Source organism: Trachypithecus francoisi, unplaced genomic scaffold, assembly GCF_009764315.1.
Source record: "Trachypithecus francoisi isolate TF-2019V2 unplaced genomic scaffold, Tfra_2.0 Lachesis_group17, whole genome shotgun sequence".
Lineage (NCBI taxonomy): Eukaryota > Metazoa > Chordata > Mammalia > Primates > Cercopithecidae > Trachypithecus > Trachypithecus francoisi.
The window spans coordinates 88215006-88230932 of NW_022681462.1; the positions used below are offsets into that span (position 1 = coordinate 88215006).

A 15927-nucleotide genomic window follows, 5' to 3' on the forward strand; every position below is an offset into this window, starting at 1 on the left:
TGACTCTCTCACCTAGGCTGGAGCACAGTGGTGCGATCTTGGCTTACTGCAATCTCTGCCTCCCAGGCTAAACCATCCTGCCACCTCAGCCTCCCAAGTAGCTGGGAGTACAGGTGCACACCGCCACACCCGGCTAATTTTTTTGTATTTTTTGTAGAGATGTGGTTTCATCATGTTGCCTAGACTGGTCTTGAATGTGTGAGCTCAAGCGATCCGCCCTCCTTGGCCTCCCAAAGTGCTGGGATTACAGGCATGAGCCACTGTGCCTGGCCAGGAAGGCATTTTTAAACATGAAATAACTTGAAATATGAGGATATCATGGAATGAACAAACATTTTTTTCTAATTCCTCCCATCAAAAGATAGTTTTTTGAATCTGGGCTGGCCTTATGATTTGTTTTCACCAATAAATTGTGGTGGAAAGGATACTATTCGAGTTCCAAGCCAAGGCCTCTCAAGAGGCCTTGCAGCTTCCATTCTTAGTCTGCTACCATGTGAACAAGCCTGAGCTAGCCTGTTGGAGAGGCTACAAGGTGCCTTGGCTGATCACCAAACCTCAACCGTCCAGTTAAGCCACCAGCTGACTGTAATCGCGTAAGTGAGCCAGGAAAGATCCACAAATCCTCCCAGTTGAACCCAGCCAAATTCACCAACCCACAGGTTGTGATCTAATAAACACATGATTGTTGGGGGTAGTTTGTAACACAAGTAAATGCTAACTGATACATGATGAAACCTGTATAAGCAAATCAAAATGAACAGGTCAGAAATAGAGCAGTGAACAATGAATACACTTAAATACTGAAATTAAGACAAATCAATAGGAAAATCATGGATAAAATAGAATGTAAATATCATAAAATCTGACAAAGCATTTTTTGACAAAATATTAATATAATAAAAAACTATAAGCAAAAAATTAGGAAGGTCAGGGAAGAGGTGGTAGAAAGTCAGAATGTTTTTTTCTTTTTGAGATGGAGTCTCACTCTGTTGCCCAGGCTGGAGTGCAGTGGCGCGATCTCAGCTCACCACAACCTCCACCTCCTGGGTTCAAGTGGTTCTCTTGCCTCAGCCTCCCGAGTAGCTGGGACCACAGGCACATGCCACCATGCCTGGCTAATTTTTGTAGTTTTAGTAGAGATGGGGTTTCAGTATGTTGGCCAGGCTGGTCTCAAACGCCTGACCTCGTGATCCGCCTGCCTTGGCCTCCCAAAGTGCTGGGATTCATTCCAGTTCAAGGCTGCAGCTATGCAGTCCAGCCACTGCATTCCAGCCTCAGCAAGACTCCCACTTTTAAATAAATAAATAAATAAATAAATAAACAAATTTTTAGCCTGAGAAATGTTTTATGAATCATTTTCTCTTGAGATGAAGTAACAGTTATCTGATCAGTTCCTTCTGTTTTTCTCTTTTGTCAAATTCAAATGAAAATAAATTCAATACTGTATTTAAAACAATACTTTGTTTTAAAAATAATATGTGAAGAAAGAACCTATTATTGTTCATGTTACTCTACCTGTATATTTCTCCATCCTTAAATCTGTATTTATGCCTATAATAATGGTGTTCACCAAATGTGATTCGTTTTCCGTGATATTAAAATTGGGATGATTTAAACTGCTTTGTATTTCTGAAAAATTTTAGAAAGGGCTTGTATTTTTAATTTTTTTGTAGAGACAGGGTCTCACCATGTTTCCCAGGCTGGTTTTGAACTCCTGCCCTCAAGTGATCCTCCCATCTTGGCCTCCCAAAGTGCTGGAATTACAGGTGTGGACCTCTGTGCCCAACCAAGCTTGTATTACTTTTATCAAATTGACAAGGTTACAAAAAGAGTTTACAAGGAGTTTCACAGTCTCAGTGGAAAAGACCATTTGCATAAGGAATGTTAAAATGCTCTAAGATTTATGCTCTAAGATGTGGTCTATCTAAATTGGTGGTTCTCAGTCATGGCTATACTTTATAACTACTGAGGAGTTTTTGTTGTTGTTGTTGTTGTTGTTGTTTGTTTTTGAGATGGAGTTTTGCTCTTGTCGTCCAGGCTGGAGTGCAATGACGTGATCTTGGCTTATTGCAACCTCAACCTCCCGGGTTCAAGTGATTCTCTTGCCTCAGCCTCCCTAGTAACTGGGATTACAGGTGCCCACTACTACACCCGGCTAATTTTTGTATTTTTAGTAGAGATGGGGTTTCACCCTGTTGGCCAGGCTGGTCTCGAACTCCTGACCATAGGTGACCCGCCCACCGCAGCATCCCAAAGTGTTGGGATTACACGCATGAGCCACCATGCCTGGCTGTGAAGAGCTTTTAAAAAGCACCCATGTCCACACTTCAGCCAAGACCCATTAAATCCAAATCTCTGGTGGTAGGGCTTGGGAATTAATATATTTTAAATGCGCTCCAGGTGATTCTGATGTGCAACTCTGGTTGAGAACCACTGAACTCAACAGGCCAAGGAGCCACATTCCCAAAAGCAATGCCTGTGGCTGGAAATTCAATACACTCCATTCTGTGCCTCCTCCAGTCCATAGGGGCATACACACCAGGACCAGTTGTTAAGGTAGAAGGGGAGAATGAACACTGGATAGGCTACTGGCAGTCTGATTTCCCTTGTGGTCATAAGATGCCTGTCAGCGGGAACTGTGGCAACATGTTTTCTTGTTTACATTCAGCAGAGAGACAGGACTGGCTTTTCTTCCTCCAGAAGCTCTGAGTTAGCACCTCTTTGTGTCTCACTGGCTCAAAATGGGTAAGGCACGCCCATTACAGAACCAATTTCTAGCAAGTGGGATGGAATTATTGTGATTGGCTTACTAATGTTTCTCAAACTTTATTGTGTATAGATAGGAATTACCCAGGAATCTTATTAAGATGTAGATTCTGATTCAGCTGATCTGGCATGGTGCCAAGATTCTGCATTTCTAACAAGCTCCCAGGTGATTAGAATGGCTGTTGAGGTGTCAATTACAACGTCCACCTCCACTACCAAGCACACGAGATATTTACATTAGCTTGAGGAGTGTATTCTTTCATTGTAGGTAAATCTAAAGAGAAGCCAATTATAATCAGAAGTGTTTAATGAGCATGGCAGATTGCAAAGCATATGTGAAGGCACAGAAGCAAGAAACTGCTCACTGTGCATAGGGAATCATGAGCTGGAGAGGAGATAGGGACATAGGCAGAGTCAGATCACTAAAGGGTGGAGCTTTCATCTGTGTCTTGCAGAGCACCAAACGTGTAAGAGATTCTCCATGAAGAAATACCTTCTAGGGTCAAATTTGGTTGGGACACATTGCATATTATGTCCCTCACTTGGATATTTACAATGCATATTTTTATTTTAAAGGCACTAATAAGTCTGGCAGAAAATAAACCTTTTGTCAAATAGAGATAACATCTCATAGGTAATTTGTGGAGCTCAGTTCAAAATGAAAATGAGGGGCCCTTTAGTCAAAAACCACTAAGACTTTCTACATGGTGACATCAGAGCATTAAACCAATCGTAGAACCTTTCTAGGCACCCCCTAGGCCTTGTGCAACTGCACAGGTCACGTGTCTGTGCTGAAGCTAGCCTTGCTCATGGGGATATCTGGAACACTAAACGAGACAATATATGGAAAGTACTTTGGTGTTTGCATGTTGTAAGCACCAAACAAATAACTAGAGCATACACATGGCTTTTAGTAGGACTCTTGGTTGTAACAGAAACTCACTTCATCTAGCTTAAGCAAAGAAGCAGAATTTATTATAAGGATCCAGGAATGTGGCTCAGACTCCAAGGGTAGAGGCAGCCAGCCAGGCACAGGAACATGTGATAGAGAGACATTGTCAGCACTCTCCTTTTCTCTCTCAACTCCACTCTTTTCTACAGGTTCCCTGTCTTACAGGATGGAACGAGTCTGCCCAAGGGATCCCAGGTCCAAGAGACTTTGGAAATTGGGGTCTCTTAGTCCCAATTCCATATTCTAAGGGACAGCCTGTGATGGATTTATCTAGTTTCACCCACACTAAGCAACTGTATATAAAGACCCTTCTGCTATTATCAGCTTAATGGAGGGGAAAGGAGAAGGCAAAATGTGTACACCCCAGTATCTCCCATTCTTACTTGATCGTGAGACATTTCTTAAAGGAATATCTATTAATATTGAACGCAGCACACTGGGGAAATGCTGTCGTGGGTGATGGGGAGCAATGAGATGGTTGAAGCAGAGGCCTGAGCGCCAGGAATTGGATTTGCATTTTAGATAGCAGTGAGCAGAACTGATTGGAGGGAGTGAGACTGGAGACAGGAAAGCTGATTAAGAGCCAGCTACAGAAATCCAGACCTGGGAAGCAAGGCTAGTATTAGTGAGGAGGCAGAGGAAGAGACTGTCTCCAGAATTACTTGGGAAGTAAAAATCTGCGAGGCTTGGTAAGTTATTTATATTTGGAGTGGGGGATAAGAGGAAGAGACAAGGATGGTTCTCAGCGCGGTAATTTGGGGAATGAATAGGTGGTGGCACTGCCAACTATAGAGACAGTACAAGAGTAGGGGGTAGGGTATGGGTGTGACTTCAGTTTTTAACATGCTTGGCGACAAGAACATTCAAGTGAAAATATCTAGAAGCCTGAAATATGAGTCTAAGGTAGGGGCTTGGGATGGATTTCAACGTCAGACATTTTTCAGTAATAGTTAAAAACCGAAGAGCCCATGTATTCAACAGGCACTTGAGGGCACAGTGTAAAACAAAACACAAGGTCCTTGCCCTCGTGGAGCTCACAGTCGCCTAGGGAATACATACATTAAGCAAAGAATAAGGGAGGTCCTGAATCTTTACGAAGTGCAGCATGTCAGGAGAGCCAGGAGCTGTGCAAACCATCAAGAACATATCAGACTCGGTGCCTGTTACAGCTGTGTGACCTGGAGCAGGTTAGGTTAGAATCCTGGAATCACCACTGCTTTGCACGGGGGGCCAGGACAGCAAGGCAGATTTGGGGTTTCCAACCAGCCTGTAAACCGGGAAGGAAACAGCGCTTGGTACCCGAGAAAAAGAAACAGCCAACGAGTGAGAATCACTGGCCCAGCTGGAGAACGACATGAGTTTCCTTTGTGTGCACCGGGACCAAGCACTGGGGGGCCGACAAGTTGCTGAGAGCTGACTCCACCTGCCTGGGGTGCAACGACGAGAAGAGTGACAGCCCTCTCGCGGGGTACAATCTTCCACCTCCAAATGCATCTCCCTCGTCTCGTGCGGAGGTACTGCGTGAAAGCTAAAGGCCTGAATTAACGTCCGGCTCTTGTGGGCGCCAGCACTCCGGAAGCGAAATGCCAGGAGTACCCCAAGGTGGGCGGCACGGGCGCAGACACTCGCACACCCAGTTGGGGGAAAACAATGAGCAACCGGGTAGGAAGCCGAGAGTGAGAAGATTCAGAAGTCGAGGCCCCACGCGGTAAGAGAGTCGAACACAGCATTCGGCAACAGCACGCCTGCGCTGTCCCAGCCCGGCGCGCGCTCCCGGCGCCGCGGCGGAGCCCAGGAGGGGAACGCGAGCCCGCAAGGTGAGGGCGGGGGAGGGCACGCCGGAGAGGCGGCCGAACACGTGAGAGCGCGGGAACGTGCGCACGCGCAGGGCGCCCCCGGCCCGCGCGGCAGTAGCGCGGGAGCAGGGACGCAAGGCATTGAAAGGAGCCGCGCCTCGGTGAGAGCTCCCCCTCCCCTTTCTCCCGGGATGCATTGCGCGCGCCCGGTGGGCGGGGGGGAGGGGAGGGGAGGCGGCGGTGGCAGCCATGTTGTTGTGAGTCTCTGTGTCTCACCCTCGGTACTTCGGTGGTTCGTAGGAGGAGGGGGAGGAGAAGGAGGAGGTGGGGTGGGGGGGGAGGGTGGTAGGTGGAGAAAGAAGACATTGCCGCCACCGAAGGCAGAGGAGGGGGAGGACCGCCAAGAGCGACGCCGCCGTGTGCCCAACGGTCGGTGTCCCCGGCTGAGGCAGCGCGGCCGCAGCAGCCCTGTAAGTCAGTCCGCGCTCGCTCTTTCGCCGGTCCTTTGGCGCTGCCGGGGCTGGCTCCCCGGGCTTTGTGCGGCGGCGTCGGCGGGAGCCGATCACCAGCGGGAGGGCGGACGGGGCCTGCTGAGTGCCCGGGCCGGTGCGGCCTGTGGCCCGCTCGCACAATGCAGGGGGAGGGGTGCCGGAAGGGGGTGTGCGCGCGCGGCAGAGGGGGCGCCCGTCCGACAGCTTTCCCGCTTCCTTCCCTCCGCTGGGCCGCCGCCTCGGGGGCCTGGGGCGCCGTCTGCGTTCTCCCCCAGATTCGGCGGACTGGAGATTAGAGACCGAGCTGTCGGCCCTGGGTTTCGGAAAGTGGGGGAGAGGCCCGGTGGCCCCAGAGAAGCATGCGGATCGCAAGTGGGTGAAGAGGAAGGAGTGGGTTTATGAAAACAAGTGTGGGCATTTTCAAAGGCCCGAGTGTGTCCGGGAAAAGCTTGCCGTGGACAGATGTAGGTATGAAGCAGTGACTTGGATTCGCCTTGTTTAGGTGATGTTTTATTATAGGAACGGATTTCGATACTCAGAAAAATATGTAACTTATAACCAAAGACAAGATTAGCGGCTTCTGCTATTTGAGCAGTAGTTTTGTATCTGAAGTGGGTCAGATTTTGGGGAAGATGTTTAAAGTTTTGTGCCCAAACACGTGTAAAAGTGTTGTTTCTGAGAACACAGCTAGAGAAAACCTACTTAACTTAGCTTTTTATTCTAACATACGTAAACTTTGGAAAGCATCACGTTAGGACTTAGTACGTCGAGATTTTTACTTGTTGAGAAAACTGGGGGCAGATGTTTTGGTGAAGGAAACCATGAGAAAAATGTTTGTACACGCTGAAGAGAAATGTAATACCTGTAAAGGTATTGTATGTCAAGAAAACAATTTTAATAAACGGAGTTACCGAAGGATTTTTAAAGCTTGTTTAATGGTTAGGTTTCGTGTTTAATAGGTGACTCTTCGCCATGTGACCTGGAGTATGGAAGATGACTTAAGGAATCCTGTAAAAAAAAAAAAAAAAAAAAAAAAAACAAAATGAATATTTTCAATTTGTTTCTGTTCTTAGCCTCCTTTTAACAATGATTTACTTCATTTGCTCCATAATCATGAGTAAATGATGGCGTTTTCCGTGTTGCAAGAATTTCTTTAAAATTCCGATTTTTGGTGAAATTGCATTGTGCAGAATTTTCTTGGTGTACATGGGGGCAGTTTTTGTATGCAGAAAATGTTTACGATAATCTTAAAAATAAAATATTTCAGAAACCTGGTTCTTGAGGATTTAAGTCCAGTTTTTTATTCTGTTTACAGGTCTAGCTATTTTGAGTTATAATTGCCAGTAACAATCTTAAGCATCTTCCAACAATTTAAGCTGTGTTTAACACATGCTTTCCTTAATTTGAGTCCAAAGTTCTCTTAGGTGTTTCAGTATTTAGCAAGATTTCAACTTCTAAAAAGAGCCTAAATTACTGACATTTAATTTGTTCTTACAAAGCTGTCACGTTAGATTCATTTTTCAGGCATTACAAATACTGTATATAAATTACCACATAATACTTGGATTTTGTTTCTCTTAAACATTCCATACTTGTTTATAAATCTTTTTTTCTTTTCTGAGACAGGGTCTTTCTCTGTCGCCCAGGCTGGAGTGCAGGTGGTGAGATCTCGGCCCACTGCAGCCTCCGCTTCCCGGGCTGCAACTGTTCTTCTACAGGCGCACGCCACCATGCCCGGCTGATTTTTGCGTTTTTGTAGACAAGGTCTCACTATGTTGCCTAGGCTCGTCTCCTATGTTGCCTAGGCTGAACTCCCGAGCTCAAGCGATCCTTTCCGCCTCAGCCTCCCAGAGTGCTGGGATTACAGGCGTGAGCCACCACACCCAGCTTGTTTATAAACCTTTCTGGTGTTGAAAGATAATTTGCCTTCCTGAGTTTGTACTTATCTTAGTTAACAAAAGTAATTATGACCAGAGATTCGGGCCCGGTGTGAAATCGACAGCCAATTTTCTCAGTAACCAAGCTGTCTCCTTTTTATAGACCCTGACATGAACTGCCTAATTTTAAGTGGAGGTGGGTCCTGTCTCCTAAACTCAAGTTCTACATACTTCCTAACTTAAATACTTTGTTGGGTTTCCAGGATATGGAAATACTTTGTATTTTTTCATATTCTTAAAATTTACAGGTACTTAAAATATCCGAATATTTGATTCTCATATGGCTTTGTCTACATGGCTGCAGTCAGAGCTTGAGACCATTTTACTAACAGGTGTGATTAAGATAAAAAATTATACTTATAACTAGGTAAATTGGTTTGTGGCGTATTAAGTAGATTTCTTGCTTTTCTTCTTTCATTTTTTTTTTTTTTTTAAATATAGGTGAGACTTGCTATGTTGCCCAGGCTGGTCTCAAACTCCTGGCCTCAAGCAGTTCTCCCGCCTTGGCCTCCCAAAATATTGTGATTACAAGCATGAGCCGCGGTGCCAGACCCTTGTTGTTTTTAGGAAATGCATTAAAATAGTCTAACTTGTTGCCTTCCTACCTCCTTGCTTCGCTTTGATGAATTTTTAAGAGGGAAGGCTGATGAAATATGGCTGAGCCCCTTCCTCCCTCCCTCCCTCCCCCCCTCTCCCCCCTCTCCCCCCCCTCCCCCCACTCTCCCCCCTCTCCCCCCACTCTCCCCCCTCCTCTCTCTCTCTGCCCCCCTCTCTCTCTCTCTGCCCCCCTCTCCTCTCTCTCTCTCTCTCTCTTTTTCATGAGACTACGAAAGTTAGACTCCCCATTTCCAGAGGACGGTAGTTGTCCAGCGCTGCTTGTGACTGGGTTAGAATGATTATGGAGTGTGTTGTTAGGACGCCCTCTTGGCCTAGGTCTAAATTATGCCTCCACTATGACTTTATCGGTAGTAAAGGAAATCTTTGGATTAGCACAAGTCCAGCTACTGTGACTTTCAGTTAGTTCTGAATTCTGGTGTGGAAAAAGGTTTCCTCAAACCCTATGATTTAGGAGCTAATATTTTAATAGTGATTTTTATATTTGGCAATGTAGACAGGAGACAGTTTTTATTTAAAACTTAATTGCTTTTGTAGTTGAAAAAGTTTTCTGTTTTCAAGCTTTTCCAGTGAGTGAAACGCTGTATAGAATTATTAGGTAGGTGCATGATAAATGCTTTTTGAGTTTCATGTAGCATTATGTTTAGAGACATGTTAGTGTTTTTTTTTTCTTAGTGACTTTTTCTTCAAATAACAAAGATAAAGAGATTTATCTTTTTAAATGAAAAATCAAGGTATGCCTAATTAAACACAAGTATTAAAAGTTTTGTTTGACCTTTGCTTGGTTCCTTTTTATATTCTTAAGTGCTTTAAAGAATTTTTTAAAAGATTGTTTATTTAAGCATGTTGGCAAAAGCATAGTTTCGTTAATAAGCTCTATTCTGGAAGTTTAGCTACTGAATCCCATCCATTTTCAGGTTGCGTGTTGTAGATTTTCACTTCTTTCTCTCTCACTATTCTCTTGTGGAAGAATAAAAGATTTTAAAATAGAGTACTGGGAAATATCCAAATGTACACACCTTGTATGAATATCTCTGTAGCTGGCAAGTGCAAAAAAAGAAGTAGCATGAAGTGTAAAAGGAGAAGGGAGGTAATTGAATTGTTAGATGGTTTGATTGACTGCAAATGGGACAGGAAAAAAAAGTAGTCATCACCTATTTGGAGCTAAATATGTTGGGACCACAGTAGTGCCCTAAAATGTTTCCTGGAAGGGACCTGGTGCAATTGGCTATGAAACTGTACTCAAAACCACCTAGTCAACACTGCCCCGGGAAATGGAACCTGCAGCTGACTGCCAACACACATACAGTGTGGTCATGGCAGGGCAGTAGGGAAGGATTATATACATTTTTTTTTAGTTCTGGGGAAAAATACATTAATGGAGGGAACCTGGTTTGAGGATAGCTCTTTGATCTATTTTATTGTAGTAGCCATCTTAATTACAAGAGTGACAAGTTCTGGATCTCAAAGTGGTGATCCCTGACTTTAGTCAGTTTCTGAAAAAGTTAAGATCAATGAGAGAAAGATGCAATTGGTCTTATGCATTCAGACGTTAAAGAAGGCAAATGAATGTTAGAGGCAGAGTGCCCTTAAGTATAGGTCTTTATTAGGCAGTCAAATGAAGCAAACTGTAGGAAGAAAAAAATGTGGATTGTATTGTATGATTTTATAAATACCAAAAATGTATACAGATGGGAACTGCTTGTATCTTCCATTTTGATGACCACGTCATTTTTAAGTTAATTTATTAAAAACATCTCCATAGTAGCTTATCAGTACTTCTAGCATAATTACATGCAAAAGCATTCGGTTATCTGTGATAAAACTTGAATCTTTAAAACCAATTCAACATGAACATAATTATGTTTTGAAGTTGAAAGGATAATGGCTCCAGGTTTTGTCTATAGGTGTTTTCTTGGATCACCTTTCCATGGAAGTGTAATTTATTTTTATCCAAAGAAGAGTCTTAGGTGCCCTCGTTTTAGTATCTAAATTATGTGCATCCTACACTAGCAAAAATAGGAGTGCTCTTGGCACTTGCTAAAGGTAAATTGTTTGCCAGTTCTTTTAGAATCGTGGTTGAGAAAATATTCATGGAGTATGGACATTCAGTCCATTTGTAGTCTGAATATTAAAATGTTGTCTTTTCATCAAGCTAGACTACCGGAAACCTGCACAATTTTTTTTTTTTTTTGAGGCAGAGTTTTGCTCTTGCCCAGACTGGGGTGCAATGGCGCGATCTCTGCTCACTGCAACCTCAGCCACCCAGGTTCAACCAATTCTGCTGCCTCAGCCTACCAAGAAGCTGGGATTACAGGCGTCCACCACCACACCTGGCTGATTTTTGTGTTTTTAATAGAGACAGGGTTTCACTATGTTGACCAGGCTGGTCTTGAACTCCTGACCTCAAGTGATCCACCTGCCTTGTTCTCCCAAAGTGCTGGGATTACAGGCGTGAGCCACTGTGCCCTGCCCCCCACATTTTTTTTTTTTTTTTTTTTTGAGAGTTGCAGACATATCATGTGCCACACTGTCCTTAGGTGTTGGTGATAATGGTGATATGTGGTCCTTGTTTTTAAGGCCTTTATAGGAAAGTAGAGAGAAAGAGGATTATAATTGTGATTACAGTGTAGCATGCTAGCCTGCCACTGAGGTGGTATTATAAAAGTGCTATGGTGTGGGCACAGTGGTCCATGCCTGTAATCTCAACACTTTGAGAGACTGAGGCGGGACGATCACTTGAGTCCAGGAATTCAAGAACAGCCTGGCCAGCATAGAGAGACCTTGTCTCTACAAAAAATTTAAAAATTAGTCTGGCACGGTGGCACACACTTATAGTCCAAGCTATTTGGGAGGCTGAGGTGGGAGGGTCACTTGAATCCAGGAGATTGAGGCTGCAGGGAGTTGTGATCCTGCCACTGCACTCCAGGCTGGGCGACAGAGGCCCTGTCTCCCCCCTCCCCCCCAAAAAAAAGTGCTGTGGACACGTGTAGGTAGAGACTGCAGGAACAGGAAAAACTTTTCACAAGAGGTAAAGTGGAATCTTAAAATATTATAGAAGTAAATTTAGTCCTGAGAGGGTGAAGTGGCATTCGGCCAGAGGGATTAATAGCTGTAGTAATCCTGATAGGGGGAATGGCAGAGCTTAAGGTGCAGTTATAGGGAGGAGGATGACAAAGGAGAGATAGGTAGAAACCCACCAGATTGAAGTCTTTTATCTGATATGGACAGTCCAGGATTGTAATTTAGGATGATTTAGACAATCATGCTGTCCTTGGAAAGCCTTAAGATAATTACTGTGTAGTTTTCCTGGATTATATTAGGAGTTAGGTATTTGACTTTTCCTTGAGGAACTGACTATAAGAAAGACTATGAGGCTGGGCACCTAACACTGGGAGGCCGTGGCAGGTATATTGCTTGAGCTCAGGAGTTTGAGACCAGCCTGGGCAACGTGGTGAAACCCCATCTCTACAAGAAATGCAAAAATTAACTGGGCATGGTGGCTCCGGTCTGGAGTCCCAGCTACTTGGGAGGCTGAGGCACAAGGATCTCTTGATCCCAAGAGGCAGAGATTGCAGTGAGCCAAGATTGAGCCACTGCACTCCAGCGTGGGCAACAGAGTGAGACCCCGTCTCAAAAAACAAAATAAAATAAAAAACAAAATAAGACTATGAAAACTTGTATCTGTTAACGGGAATGTTGAAGATATTTTCTGTTACAACTCTGTTGCCTCAATAATGCTCCACTTAAGAAATTGCCCTTTTTTTTTTTTTTGCTTTGAGACTGGGGTGAGGGCGGGTGTCTCACTCTGTTGCCCAGGCTGGAGTGCAGTGGCGAAGTCACTGCTCACTGCAGCCTCAACTGCCCAGTCTCAGGCGGTTCTCTCACTTCAGCCTCCCGAGGAGCTGGGACTACAGGCGCACAACATCATATGCAACTAGTTATTTTTGTATTATTTGTAGCTACAAGGTCTCGCAATGTTGCCTTGGCTAGTCTTGAATTTGTTGCCCCAGGTGGTCTTGAATTCCTGGACTCAAGCAATCCTCCTGCCTTGGCCTCCTAAAATGCTAGGATTATAGGTCCAAGCCACCATGCCCAACAGAAATTTCTTTTAAAGCTTAGTGTTAAGAATAAGGTTGCATCCAAGGGGTTGGTATGACTTCTTTCTCTGGATAATGAGAATTGTACATACTCACTGTTTGTACAATTACTGGCACAACTAGTTAGCATTAAACTTACTAGTTTATTTGCTATTTTATTTAATAAATTATTTAGTTATTTTTATTTATAAACTTTTTTTTTTTTCTTTTTTCTTTTTTCTTTTTTTTTTTTGAGGCAAGGTCTCTGTCACCCAGGCTGGAGTGCAGTGGTGTGAACATGACTCACTGCAGCCTTGACCTCCCTGGCTCTAGTGATCCTCCCACCTCAGCCTCTTGAGTAGCTGGGACCACAGGCATGTACCAATATGCCCAGCTAATTTTTTTGTTTGTTATTTTGTGTATTTCCTTTAAGGTAGTCTGCCATCTTCCAAACATTTGCTTAAGTAAATGAAGTAAGTTTTATTTAAATTATACTGAAGTTTTTTTTTTAAACATAGACCCTTTTAAAAATATATAATTTAGCTGGGCATAGTGTGGCACTACTGTAACCCTAGAGGTTGAGGCAGGAGGATTGCTTGAGCCCAGGTTTGGAGGCTATGATGGAACCACTGCACTCTAGCCTGGGTGACAGAGTAAGACCCTGTCTATAAATATATATATGATTTAATACTTAATCCTTGAAACTAATATAGATTTGGTTTCTCTTCATACATTTCTACCTAGATGTTTGGTGGTGTTTTTGATGTAATTACTTGCCTTTTTAAAAATTAACTATCTTTAGGAAATTGGCTTGGTCATTTCATCTCACTTTAAAGTTAACCAGTTCAAAGCTTTTCTTGATTACTTGAGGAACTTTAAAAACCAGAATTCATACTAATCACCTAAATGATTCCTTTTACTTCAAAGATTTATCCAATTCATATATATTTCTTAGACTATTCATAAATCGTAATAAACTAAATATATTTTAAAGCTTTTAACCATAAGTTAGGGTGTTCCTAGACAAAAATTAAATCTCTGTTCTACCCAGTCTTATGAGAAAATTGAATATATTTCATACCTCACATTCATTTTTCTTTAAGTTGTCTTGGAAATGACTAGAAACACTACATAAAATGTATTTGTGTTAACATTTATAGGAAAGTTAGGGTAATACTGGGTTAAGGTTAAAAGTTTTAATTGTAGAATTTCTTGGAGCCAGTAACAGAAGGAAGGAAAGATTGAACATGTACTCAGAGCTTGCAAAAGAGCAGGTAGGTGCTACTGAGCAGCATACCTGAAATGTATTGGACAAGGGACCACTTATTTCTGAGAACACTGAGTTAGTGAATAAGGAGCATACTTAGGAAAATTCTAAAGAAACTGCATTAAAGTCTACTTCTTAAAATTGTCTTCTCCAGTTGTCTCAGACCATGCATTCAGATTTCTTCCTTTAGTTCTGTTACAATTTAGTTAACATTTCTTTTCTTTTCTTGTTTTTTTTGTTTTGTTTTGTTTTGTTTTGAGACGGAGTCTCGCCCTGTTGCCCAGGCTGGAGTTTAGTGGCGCAATCTCCGCTCACTACAACCACCACCTCCTGGGTTTAAGCGATTCTCCTGCCTCAGCCTCCCTAGTAGCTGGGATCGCAGGTGCCTGCCACCACACCTAGCTAATTTTTGTATTTTAGTAGAGACGGCCTTTCACCATGTTGGCCAGGCTGGTCTCGAAGTCATGACCTCAAGTGATCCACCCGTCTTGGCCTCCCAAAGTGCTGGGATTACAGGCTTGAGCAACTGTGCCAGGCTTCTAGTTAACATCTCTTAAGTTGTTTTTCCTTGGTGAGGTATTAATTCTAATTGATAGCATGTAACAATTGAAAATTACTAAGATAGCCATGTGAGACAAGTCTTCATTTGTTGGACTTTCAGCCTAATACTAATAGGAACAAAAAGTAACACAACTTTTGTACTTTGATAGTTTCCAAACTGTAATGCAGTTAAGCTATATTTATATAGGACATTAATAAATTTATTTTGCTAACTTCAGTAAGTCTTAACAACATGGAGAAATACAAAGATAAAGCCAACAGTACCTTCTCCTTTACCAAAGTTGAATGAGGTGGTTATTTTTTCATACTTTCCACAAACATATATAGTCATACATTGCCCCACTCCTTCTTTGAACAAAAATGGGATCATATGATACACATTAGGCAACTTGGTATTTTTACTTAATATGGACATTTTACATGTCACTTTAATTACTTGTAATTTTTGTAATGGCTTATTGTTTTAACTTTTTCTGTTGTTGAGTTTAGCTTATTTTTTAAATTTTGTACTACCATATAAGTGGTGCTGCAGTAAATATCTTTATATAGTTAATTCATTTGTGTTGGTGCTGTTTGTCTAAGGTAAATTTCCAAAAGAGAAACTTCTGGGTCAAAATATTTTCTTTTTTTGCGGGGATGGGGAGTGGGTGGTGCGCAGGTAAGAGCTGTGGCCCCCACTGTGTTGCCTAGGCTGGTATCCTGGACTCAAGCAGTCCTCCCGCCTTGGCCAACCGAAGTGTTGGGATTACAGGCATGAACCAATGTGCCCAGTCCAGAGAATTTTATATTGGTTTTTAAACAAATAAAAAGTCCAGTTTGATGTGTCATTAATTCTCTAGAAAGCACTTGCATTTCAATTTCATGTGTTACCTCAATCTTTGCAACAGCCCTAAGAGGGAGGCATTGTTGTTTCCATTTGCAAACAGACAAATGAGATCAAGTTCATTTAGCTAGTCAGTGGCCAACCTGGAACTGTATGCTAGGTCTTTTGATTCTGATTTCTGTTACACCATGATGATTGATACTAACAAATTTTTTTAGTTGGGAAACTTCTAGGGTGTTTGTGGATACATTCTTTAGCCATATGGTGATGTATGAATGTTTCAACCCTATCTGCACAGGGGAAGCATCACCTGGAGAGCTTAAAAAATACTAATAAAATTCTGCCTGTCTTGCCGCCCAGACTAATTCAAGCCAGCCTTTGGCAGGTGGGACCTGAGCAACTGTAGTTTATAAAATCCTCCTACCTGGACTCTGATGTGTGTTGTAAGTGTTTGAGAACTAGTGATCTCAAAATTCGGGTGCTCCTATCCCTGAGGGGTACATGAAGAGTTTCCAGAGTACATCTGTTAGTGCATTTAATCTCCTGGGAGTCGATTATCAGGTCCTCACCGTATATGTACTGAGAAAGATGGAACTCTGATCCATTCCACATCTTACCATTGTGTATTTTACCCAGGTAG

The 15927-nt window shown here is 42.9% G+C and overlaps 1 protein-coding gene across 22 annotated transcripts in view; it reads left to right on the forward strand.

Moving 5' to 3' along the window:
* Positions 1-5601: 5601 nt before the first annotated feature.
* PUM2 (pumilio RNA binding family member 2) overlaps positions 5602-15927 on the forward strand; it is a 108662-nt gene continuing 98336 nt past the window's right edge. For 9 of the 22 annotated variants that reach the window (XM_033176454.1, XM_033176458.1, XM_033176460.1 and 6 more), the window contains exon 1: positions 5731-5984. The gene's annotated coding sequence lies outside the window, so the exon portion shown is untranslated. Of the gene's footprint in view, positions 5676-5730; positions 5985-6280; positions 6474-15927 lie in introns of those variants that run through there. The other 13 variants (XM_033176463.1, XM_033176470.1, XM_033176461.1 and 10 more) reach the window with 8 other exon arrangements.